The sequence below is a fragment of the Musca autumnalis genome, unplaced genomic scaffold (assembly GCF_047663935.1).
Source record: "Musca autumnalis isolate F117 unplaced genomic scaffold, ASM4766393v1 scaffold_4, whole genome shotgun sequence".
Lineage (NCBI taxonomy): Eukaryota > Metazoa > Arthropoda > Insecta > Diptera > Muscidae > Musca > Musca autumnalis.
The window spans coordinates 129,508,638-129,518,449 of record NW_027411977.1 but is presented as its reverse complement, the minus strand read 5'-3'; positions in this window follow the sequence as shown (position 1 = coordinate 129,518,449).

Here is a 9,812-nt window from a genome sequence, read left to right as displayed (position 1 = left end):
TTTCGAAGATATCACGACTTTTTTATAGGTGTACTTTTAATGCTCTATCTCTTCTAGTTTCGGAGATATCACGACTTTTCTATAAGTGTACTTTTAAAGCTCTATCTCTTCTAGTTTCGGAGATATCACGACTTTTTTGTAGGTGTACTTTTAATGCTCTATCTCTTCTAGTTTCGGAGATATCACGACTCTTTTATAGGTGTACTTTTAATGTTCTATCTCTTCTAGTTTCGCAGATATCACGACTTTTTATATGTGTACTTTTAATGCTCTATCTCTTCTAGTTTCGGATATATCACGACTTTTTTATAGATGTACTTTTAATGCTCTATCTCTTCTAGTTTCGGAGATATCACGACTTTTTTATATGTGTACTTTTAATGCTCTATCTCTTTTAGTTTCGAAGATATCACTACTTTTTTATAGGTGTAATTTTAATGCTCTATCTCTTCTAGTTTCGGAGATATCACGACTTTTTTATATGTGTACTTTTAATGCTCTATCTCTTTTAGTTTCGAAGATATCACTACTTTTTTATAGGTGTAATTTTAATGCTCTATCTCTTCTAGTTTCGGAGATATCACGACTTTTTTATATGTGTACTTTTAATGCTCTATCTCTTTTAGTTTCGAAGATATCACTACTTTTTTATAGGTGTAATTTTAATGCTCTATCTCTTCTAGTTTCGGAGATATCACGACTTTTCTATAAGTGTACTTTTAAAGCTCTATCTCTTCTAGTTTCGGAGGTATCACGACTTTTTTGTAGGTGTACTTTTAATGCTCTATCTCTTCTAGTTTCGGAGATATCACGACTTTTTTATATGTGTACTTTTAATGCTCTATCTCTTTTAGTTTCGAAGATATCACTACTTTTTTATAGGTGTAATTTTAATGCTCTATCTCTTCTAGTTTCGGAGATATCACGACTTTTCTATAAGTGTACTTTTAAAGCTCTATCTCTTCTAGTTTCGGAGGTATCACGACTTTTTTGTAGGTGTACTTTTAATGCTCTAACTCTTTTAGTTTCGGAGATATCACGACTTTTTTATATGTGTACTTTTAATGCTCTATCTCTTTTAGTTTCGAAGATATCACGACTTTTTTATAGGTACACTTTTAACGCTCTATCTCTTCTAGTTTCGGAGATATCACGACTTTTTTATATGTGTACTTTTAATGCTCTATCTCTTTTAGTTTCGAAGATATCACGACTTTTTTATAGGTATACTTTTTATGCTCTATCTCTTCTAGTTTCGGAGATATCACGACTTTTTTATATGTGTACTTTTAATGCTCTATCTCTTTTAGTTTCGAAGATATCACGACTTTTTTATAGGTGTACTTTAAATGCTCTATCTCTTCTAGTTTCGGAGATATCACGACTTTTTTATATGTGTACTTTTAATGCTCTATCTCTTTTAGTTTCGAAGATATCACTACTTTTTTATAGGTGTAATTTTAATGCTCTATCTCTTCTAGTTTCGGAGATATCACGACTTTTCTATAAGTGTACTTTTAAAGCTCTATCTCTTCTAGTTTCGGAGGTATGACGACTTTTTTATATGTGTACTTTTAATGCTCTATCTCTTTTAGTTTCGAAGATATCACGACTTTTTTATAGGTATACTTTTAATGCTCTATCTCTTCTAGTTTCGGAGATATCACGACATTTTTATATGTGTACTTTTATTGCTCTATCTCTTTTAGTTTCGAAGATATCACGACTTTTTTATAGGTATACTTTTAATGCTCTATCTCTTCTAGTTTCGGAGATATCACGACTTTTTTATATGTGTACTTTTAATGCTCTATCTCTTTTAGTTTCGAAGATATCACGACTTTTTTATAGGTGCACTTTAAATGCTCTATCTCTTCTAGTTTCGGAGATATCACGAATTTTCTATAAGTGTACTTTTAAAGCTCTATCTCTTCTAGTTTCGCAGATATCACGACTTTTTATATGTGTACTTTTAATGCTTTATCTCTTCTAGTTTCGGAGATATCACGACTTTTTTATATGTGTACTTTTAATGCTCTATCTCCTCTAGTTTCGGAGATATCACGACTTTTTTATATGTGTACTTTTAATGCTCTATCTCTTCTAGTTTCGGATATATCACGACTTTTTTATAGGTGTACTTTTAATGCTCTATCTCTTCTAGTTTCGGAGATATCACGACTTTTTATATGTGTACTTTTAATGCTCTATCTCTTTTAGTTTCGAAGATGTCACGACTTTTTTATAGGTGTACCTTTAATGCTCTATCTCTTCTAGTTTCGGAGATATCACGACTTTTCTATAAGTGTACTTTTAAAGCTCTATCTCTTCTAGTTTCGGAGATATCACGACTTTTTTATATGTGTACTTTTAATGCTCTATCTCTTTTAGTTTCGAAGATATCACGACTTTTTATAGGTGTACTTTTAATGCTCTATCTCTTCTAGTTTCGGAGATATCACGACTTTTCTATAAGTGTACTGTTAAAGCTCTATCTCTTCTAGTTTCGGAGATATCACGACTTTTTTATAGGTGTACTTTTAATGCTCTATCTCTTCTAGTTTCGGAGATATCACAACTTTTTTATATGTGTACTTTTAATGCTCTATCTCTTTTAGTTTCGAAGATATCACGACTTTTTTTATAGGTGTACTTTTAATGCTCTATCTCTTCTAGTTTCGGAGATATCACGACTTTTCTATAAGTGTACTGTTAAAGCTCTATTTCTTCTAGTTTCGGAGATATCACGACTTTTTTATAGGTGTACTTTTAATGCTCTATCTCTTCTAGTTTCGGAGATATCACAACTTTTTTTTTTATGTGTACTTTTAATGCTCTATCTCTTTTAGTTTCGAAGATATCACGACTTTTTTATAGGTGTACTTTTAATGCTCTATCTCTTCTAGTTTCGGAGATATCACGACTTTTTTATATGTGTACTTTTAATGCTCTATCTCTTTTAGTTTCGAAGATATCACGAATTTTTATATGTGTACTTTTAATGCTTTATCTCTTCTAGTTTCGGAGATATCACGACTTTTTTATATGTGTACTTTTAATGCTCTATCTCTTTTAGTTTCGAAGATATCACGACTTTTTTATAGGTATACTTTTAATGCTCTATCTCTTCTAGTTTCGGAGATATCACGACTTTTTTATATGTGTACTTTTAATGCTCTATCTCTTTTAGTTTCGAAGATATCACGACTTTTTTATAGGTGTACTTTAAATGCTCTATCTCTTCTAGTTTCGGAGATATCACGACTTTTTTATATGTGTACTTTTAATGCTCTATCTCTTTTAGTTTCGAAGATATCACTACTTTTTTATAGGTGTAATTTTAATGCTCTATCTCTTCTAGTTTCGGAGATATCACGACTTTTCTATAAGTGTACTTTTAAAGCTCTATCTCTTCTAGTTTCGGAGGTATCACGACTTTATTATATGTGTACTTTTAATGCTCTATCTCTTTTAGTTTCGAAGATATCACGACTTTTTTATAGGTATACTTTTAATGCTCTATCTCTTCTAGTTTCGGAGATATCACGACTTTTTTATATGTGTACTTTTATTGCTCTATCTCTTTTAGTTTCGAAGATATCACGACTTTTTTATAGGTATACTTTTAATGCTCTATCTCTTCTAGTTTCGGAGATATCACGACTTTTTTATATGTGTACTTTTAATGCTCTATCTCTTTTAGTTTCAAAGATATCACGACTTTTTTATAGGTGCACTTTAAATGCTCTATCTCTTCTAGTTTCGGAGATATCACGAATTTTCTATAAGTGTACTTTTAAAGCTCTTTCTCTTCTAGTTTCGCAGATATCACGACTTTTTATATGTGTACTTTTAATGCTTTATCTCTTCTAGTTTCGGAGATATCACGACTTTTTTATATGTGTACTTTTAATGCTCTATCTCTTTTAGTTTCGAAGATGTCACGACTTTTTTATAGGTGTACCTTTAATGCTCTACCTCTTCTAGTTTCGGAGATATCACGACTTTTCTATAAGTGTACTTTTAAAGCTCTATCTCTTCTAGTTTCGGAGATATCACGACTTTTTTATATGTGTACTTTTAATGCTCTATCTCTTTTAGTTTCGAAGATATCACGACTTTTTATAGGTGTACTTTTAATGCTCTATCTCTTCTAGTTTCGGAGATATCACGACTTTTCTATAAGTGTACTGTTAAAGCTCTATCTCTTCTAGTTTCGGAGATATCACGACTTTTTTATAGGTGTACTTTTAATGCTCTATCTCTTTTAGTTTCGAAGATATCACGACTTTTTATAGGTGTACTTTTAATGCTCTATCTCTTCTAGTTTCGGAGATATCACGACTTTTCTATAAGTGTACTGTTAAAGCTCTATCTCTTCTAGTTTCGGAGATATCACGACTTTTTTATATGTGTACTTTTAATGCTCTATCTCTTTTAGTTTCGAAGATATCACGACTTTTTATAGGTGTACTTTTAATGCTCTATCTCTTCTAGTTTCGGAGATATCACAACTTTTTTATATGTGTACTTTTAATGCTCTATCTCTTTTAGTTTCGAAGATATCACGACTTTTTTATAGGTGTACTTTTAATGCTCTATCTCTTCTAGTTTCGGAGATATCACGACTTTTCTATAAGTGTACTGTTAAAGCTCTATTTCTTCTAGTTTCGGAGATATCACGACTTTTTTATAGGTGTACTTTTAATGCTCTATCTCTTCTAGTTTCGGAGATATCACAACTTTTTTTTTATGTGTACTTTTAATGCTCTATCTCTTTTAGTTTCGAAGATATCACGACTTTTTTATAGGTGTACTTTTAATGCTCTATCTCTTCTAGTTTCGGAGATATCACGACTTTTTTATATGTGTCTTTTAATGCTCTATCTCTTTTAGTTTCGAAGATATCACGACTTTTTATATGTGTACTTTTAATGCTTTATCTCTTCTAGTTTCGGAGATATCACGACTTTTTTATATGTGTACTTTTAATGCTCTATCTCTTCTAGTTTCGGATATATCACGACTTTTTTATAGGTGTACTTTTAATGCTCTATCTCTTCTAGTTTCGGAGATATCACGACTTTTTTATATGTGTACTTTTAATGCTCTATCTCTTTTAGTTTCGAAGATATCACGACTTTTTATATGTGTACTTTTAATGCTTTATCGCTTCTAGTTTCGGAGATATCACGACTTTTTTATATGTGTACTTTTAATGCTCTATCTCTTCTAGTTTCGGATATATCACGACTTTTTTATATGTGTACTTTTAATGCTCTATCTCTTCTAGTTTCGGAGATATCACGACTTTTTTATATGTGTACTTTTAATGCTCTATCTCTTTTAGTTTCGAAGATATCACGACTTTTTATATGTGTACTTTTAATGCTTTATCTCTTCTAGTTTCGGAGATATCACGACTTTTTTATATGTGTACTTTTAATGCTCTATCTCTTCTAGTTTCGGATATATCACGACTTTTTTATAGGTGTACTTTTAATGCTCTATCTCTTCTAGTTTCGGAGATATCACGACTTTTTTATATGTGTACTTTTAATGCTCTATCTCTTTTAGTTTCGAAGATATCACGACTTTTTTATAGGTGTACTTTTAATGCTCTATCTCTTTTAGTTTCGAAGATATCACGACTTTTTTATAGGTGTACTTTTAATGCTCTATCTCTTTTAGTTTCGAAGATATCACGACTTTTTTATAGGTGTACTTTTAATGCTCTATCTCTTTTAGTTTCGAAGATATCACGACTTTTTTATATGTGTACTTTTAATGCTTTATCTCTTCTAGTTTCGGAGATATCACGACTTTTTTATATGTGTACTTTTAATGCTCTATCTCTTCTAGTTTCGGAGATATCACGACTTTTTTATATGTGTACTTTTAATGCTCTATCTCTTTTAGTTTCGAAGATATCACGACTTTTTTATAGGTGTACTTTTAATGCTCTATCTCTTTTAGTTTCGAAGATATCACGACTTTTTTATAGGTGTACTTTTAATGCTCTATCTCTTTTAGTTTCGAAGATATCACGACTTTTTTATATGTGTACTTTTAATGCTTTATCTCTTCTAGTTTCGGAGATATCACGACTTTTTTATATGTGTACTTTTAATGCTCTATCTCTTCTAGTTTCGGAGATATCACGACTTTTTTATATGTGTACTTTTAATGCTCTATCTCTTTTAGTTTCGAAGATATCACGACTTTTTATATGTGTACTTTTAATGCTTTATCTCTTCTAGTTTCGGAGATATCACGACTTTTTTATATGTGTACTTTTAATGCTCTATCTCTTCTAGTTTCGGATATATCACGACTTTTTTATAGGTGTACTTTTAATGCTCTATCTCTTCTAGTTTCGGAGATATCACGACTTTTTTATATGTGTACTTTTAATGCTCTATCTCTTTTAGTTTCGAAGATATCACGACTTTTTTATAGGTGTACTTTTAATGCTCTATCTCTTTTAGTTTCGAAGATATCACGACTTTTTTATAGGTGTACTTTTAATGCTCTATCTCTTTTAGTTTCGAAGATATCACGACTTTTTTATAGGTGTACTTTTAATGCTCTATCTCTTTTAGTTTCGAAGATATCACGACTTTTTTATATGTGTACTTTTAATGCTTTATCTCTTCTAGTTTCGGAGATATCACGACTTTTTTATAGGTGTACTTTTAATGCTCTATCTCTTCTAGTTTCGGAGATATCACGACTTTTCTATAAGTGTACTTTTAAAGCTCTATCTCTTCTAGTTTCGGAGATATCACGACTTTTTTATATGTGTACTTTTAATGCTCTATCTCTTTTAGTTTCGAAGATATCACGACTTTTTATAGGTGTACTTTTAATGCTCTATCTCTTCTAGTTTCGGAGATATCACGACTTTTCTATAAGTGTACTGTTAAAGCTCTATCTCTTCTAGTTTCGGAGATATCACGACTTTTTTATAGGTGTACTTTTAATGCTCTATCTCTTCTAGTTTCGGAGATATCACAACTTTTTTATATGTGTACTTTTAATGCTCTATCTCTTTTAGTTTCGAAGATATCACGACTTTTTTATAGGTGTACTTTTAATGCTCTATCTCTTCTAGTTTCGGAGATATCACGACTTTTCTATAAGTGTACTGTTAAAGCTCTATTTCTTCTAGTTTCGGAGATATCACGACTTTTTTATAGGTGTACTTTTAATGCTCTATCTCTTCTAGTTTCGGAGATATCACAACTTTTTTTTTTATGTGTACTTTTAATGCTCTATCTCTTTTAGTTTCGAAGATATCACGACTTTTTTATAGGTGTACTTTTAATGCTCTATCTCTTCTAGTTTCGGAGATATCACGACTTTTTTATATGTGTACTTTTAATGCTCTATCTCTTTTAGTTTCGAAGATATCACGACTTTTTATATGTGTACTTTTAATGCTTTATCTCTTCTAGTTTCGGAGATATCACGACTTTTTTATATGTGTACTTTTAATGCTCTATCTCTTTTAGTTTCGAAGATATCACGACTTTTTTATAGGTATACTTTTAATGCTCTATCTCTTCTAGTTTCGGAGATATCACGACTTTTTTATATGTGTACTTTTAATGCTCTATCTCTTTTAGTTTCGAAGATATCACGACTTTTTTATAGGTGTACTTTAAATGCTCTATCTCTTCTAGTTTCGGAGATATCACGACTTTTTTATATGTGTACTTTTAATGCTCTATCTCTTTTAGTTTCGAAGATATCACTACTTTTTTATAGGTGTAATTTTAATGCTCTATCTCTTCTAGTTTCGGAGATATCACGACTTTTCTATAAGTGTACTTTTAAAGCTCTATCTCTTCTAGTTTCGGAGGTATCACGACTTTTTTATATGTGTACTTTTAATGCTCTATCTCTTTTAGTTTCGAAGATATCACGACTTTTTTATAGGTATACTTTTAATGCTCTATCTCTTCTAGTTTCGGAGATATCACGACTTTTTTATATGTGTACTTTTATTGCTCTATCTCTTTTAGTTTCGAAGATATCACGACTTTTTTATAGGTATACTTTTAATGCTCTATCTCTTCTAGTTTCGGAGATATCACGACTTTTTTATATGTGTACTTTTAATGCTCTATCTCTTTTAGTTTCAAAGATATCACGACTTTTTTATAGGTGCACTTTAAATGCTCTATCTCTTCTAGTTTCGGAGATATCACGAATTTTCTATAAGTGTACTTTTAAAGCTCTATCTCTTCTAGTTTCGCAGATATCACGACTTTTTATATGTGTACTTTTAATGCTTTATCTCTTCTAGTTTCGGAGATATCACGACTTTTTTATATGTGTACTTTTAATGCTCTATCTCTTTTAGTTTCGAAGATGTCACGACTTTTTTATAGGTGTACCTTTAATGCTCTATCTCTTCTAGTTTCGGAGATATCACGACTTTTCTATAAGTGTACTTTTAAAGCTCTATCTCTTCTAGTTTCGGAGATATCACGACTTTTTTATATGTGTACTTTTAATGCTCTATCTCTTTTAGTTTCGAAGATATCACGACTTTTTATAGGTGTACTTTTAATGCTCTATCTCTTCTAGTTTCGGAGATATCACGACTTTTCTATAAGTGTACTGTTAAAGCTCTATCTCTTCTAGTTTCGGAGATATCACGACTTTTTTATAGGTGTACTTTTAATGCTCTATATCTTCTAGTTTCGGAGATATCACAACTTTTTTATATGTGTACTTTTAATGCTCTATCTCTTTTAGTTTCGAAGATATCACGACTTTTTTATAGGTGTACTTTTAATGCTCTATCTCTTCTAGTTTCGGAGATATCACGACTTTTCTATAAGTGTACTGTTAAAGCTCTATTTCTTCTAGTTTCGGAGATATCACGACTTTTTTATAGGTGTACTTTTAATGCTCTATCTCTTCTAGTTTCGGAGATATCACAACTTTTTTTTTATGTGTACTTTTAATGCTCTATCTCTTTTAGTTTCGAAGATATCACGACTTTTTTATAGGTGTACTTTTAATGCTCTATCTCTTCTAGTTTCGGAGATATCACGACTTTTTTATATGTGTACTTTTAATGCTCTATCTCTTTTAGTTTCGAAGATATCACGACTTTTTATATGTGTACTTTTAATGCTTTATCTCTTCTAGTTTCGGAGATATCACGACTTTTTTATATGTGTACTTTTAATGCTCTATCTCTTCTAGTTTCGGATATATCACGACTTTTTTATAGGTGTACTTTTAATGCTCTATCTCTTCTAGTTTCGGAGATATCACGACTTTTTTATATGTGTACTTTTAATGCTCTATCTCTTTTAGTTTCGAAGATATCACGACTTTTTATATGTGTACTTTTAATGCTTTATCTCTTCTAGTTTCGGAGATATCACGACTTTTTTATATGTGTACTTTTAATGCTCTATCTCTTCTAGTTTCGGATATATCACGACTTTTTTATAGGTGTACTTTTAATGCTCTATCTCTTCTAGTTTCGGAGATATCACGACTTTTTTATATGTGTACTTTTAATGCTCTATCTCTTCTAGTTTCGGAGATATCACGACTTTTTTATATGTGTACTTTTAATGCTCTATCTCTTTTAGTTTCGAAGATATCACGACTTTTTTATAGGTGTACTTTTAATGCTCTATCTCTTTTAGTTTCGAAAATATCACGACTTTTTTATAGGTGTACTTTTAATGCTCTATCTCTTCTAGTTTCGAAGATATCACGACTTTTCTATAAGTGTACTTTTAAAGCTCTATCTCTTCTAGTTTCGGAGATATCACGACTTT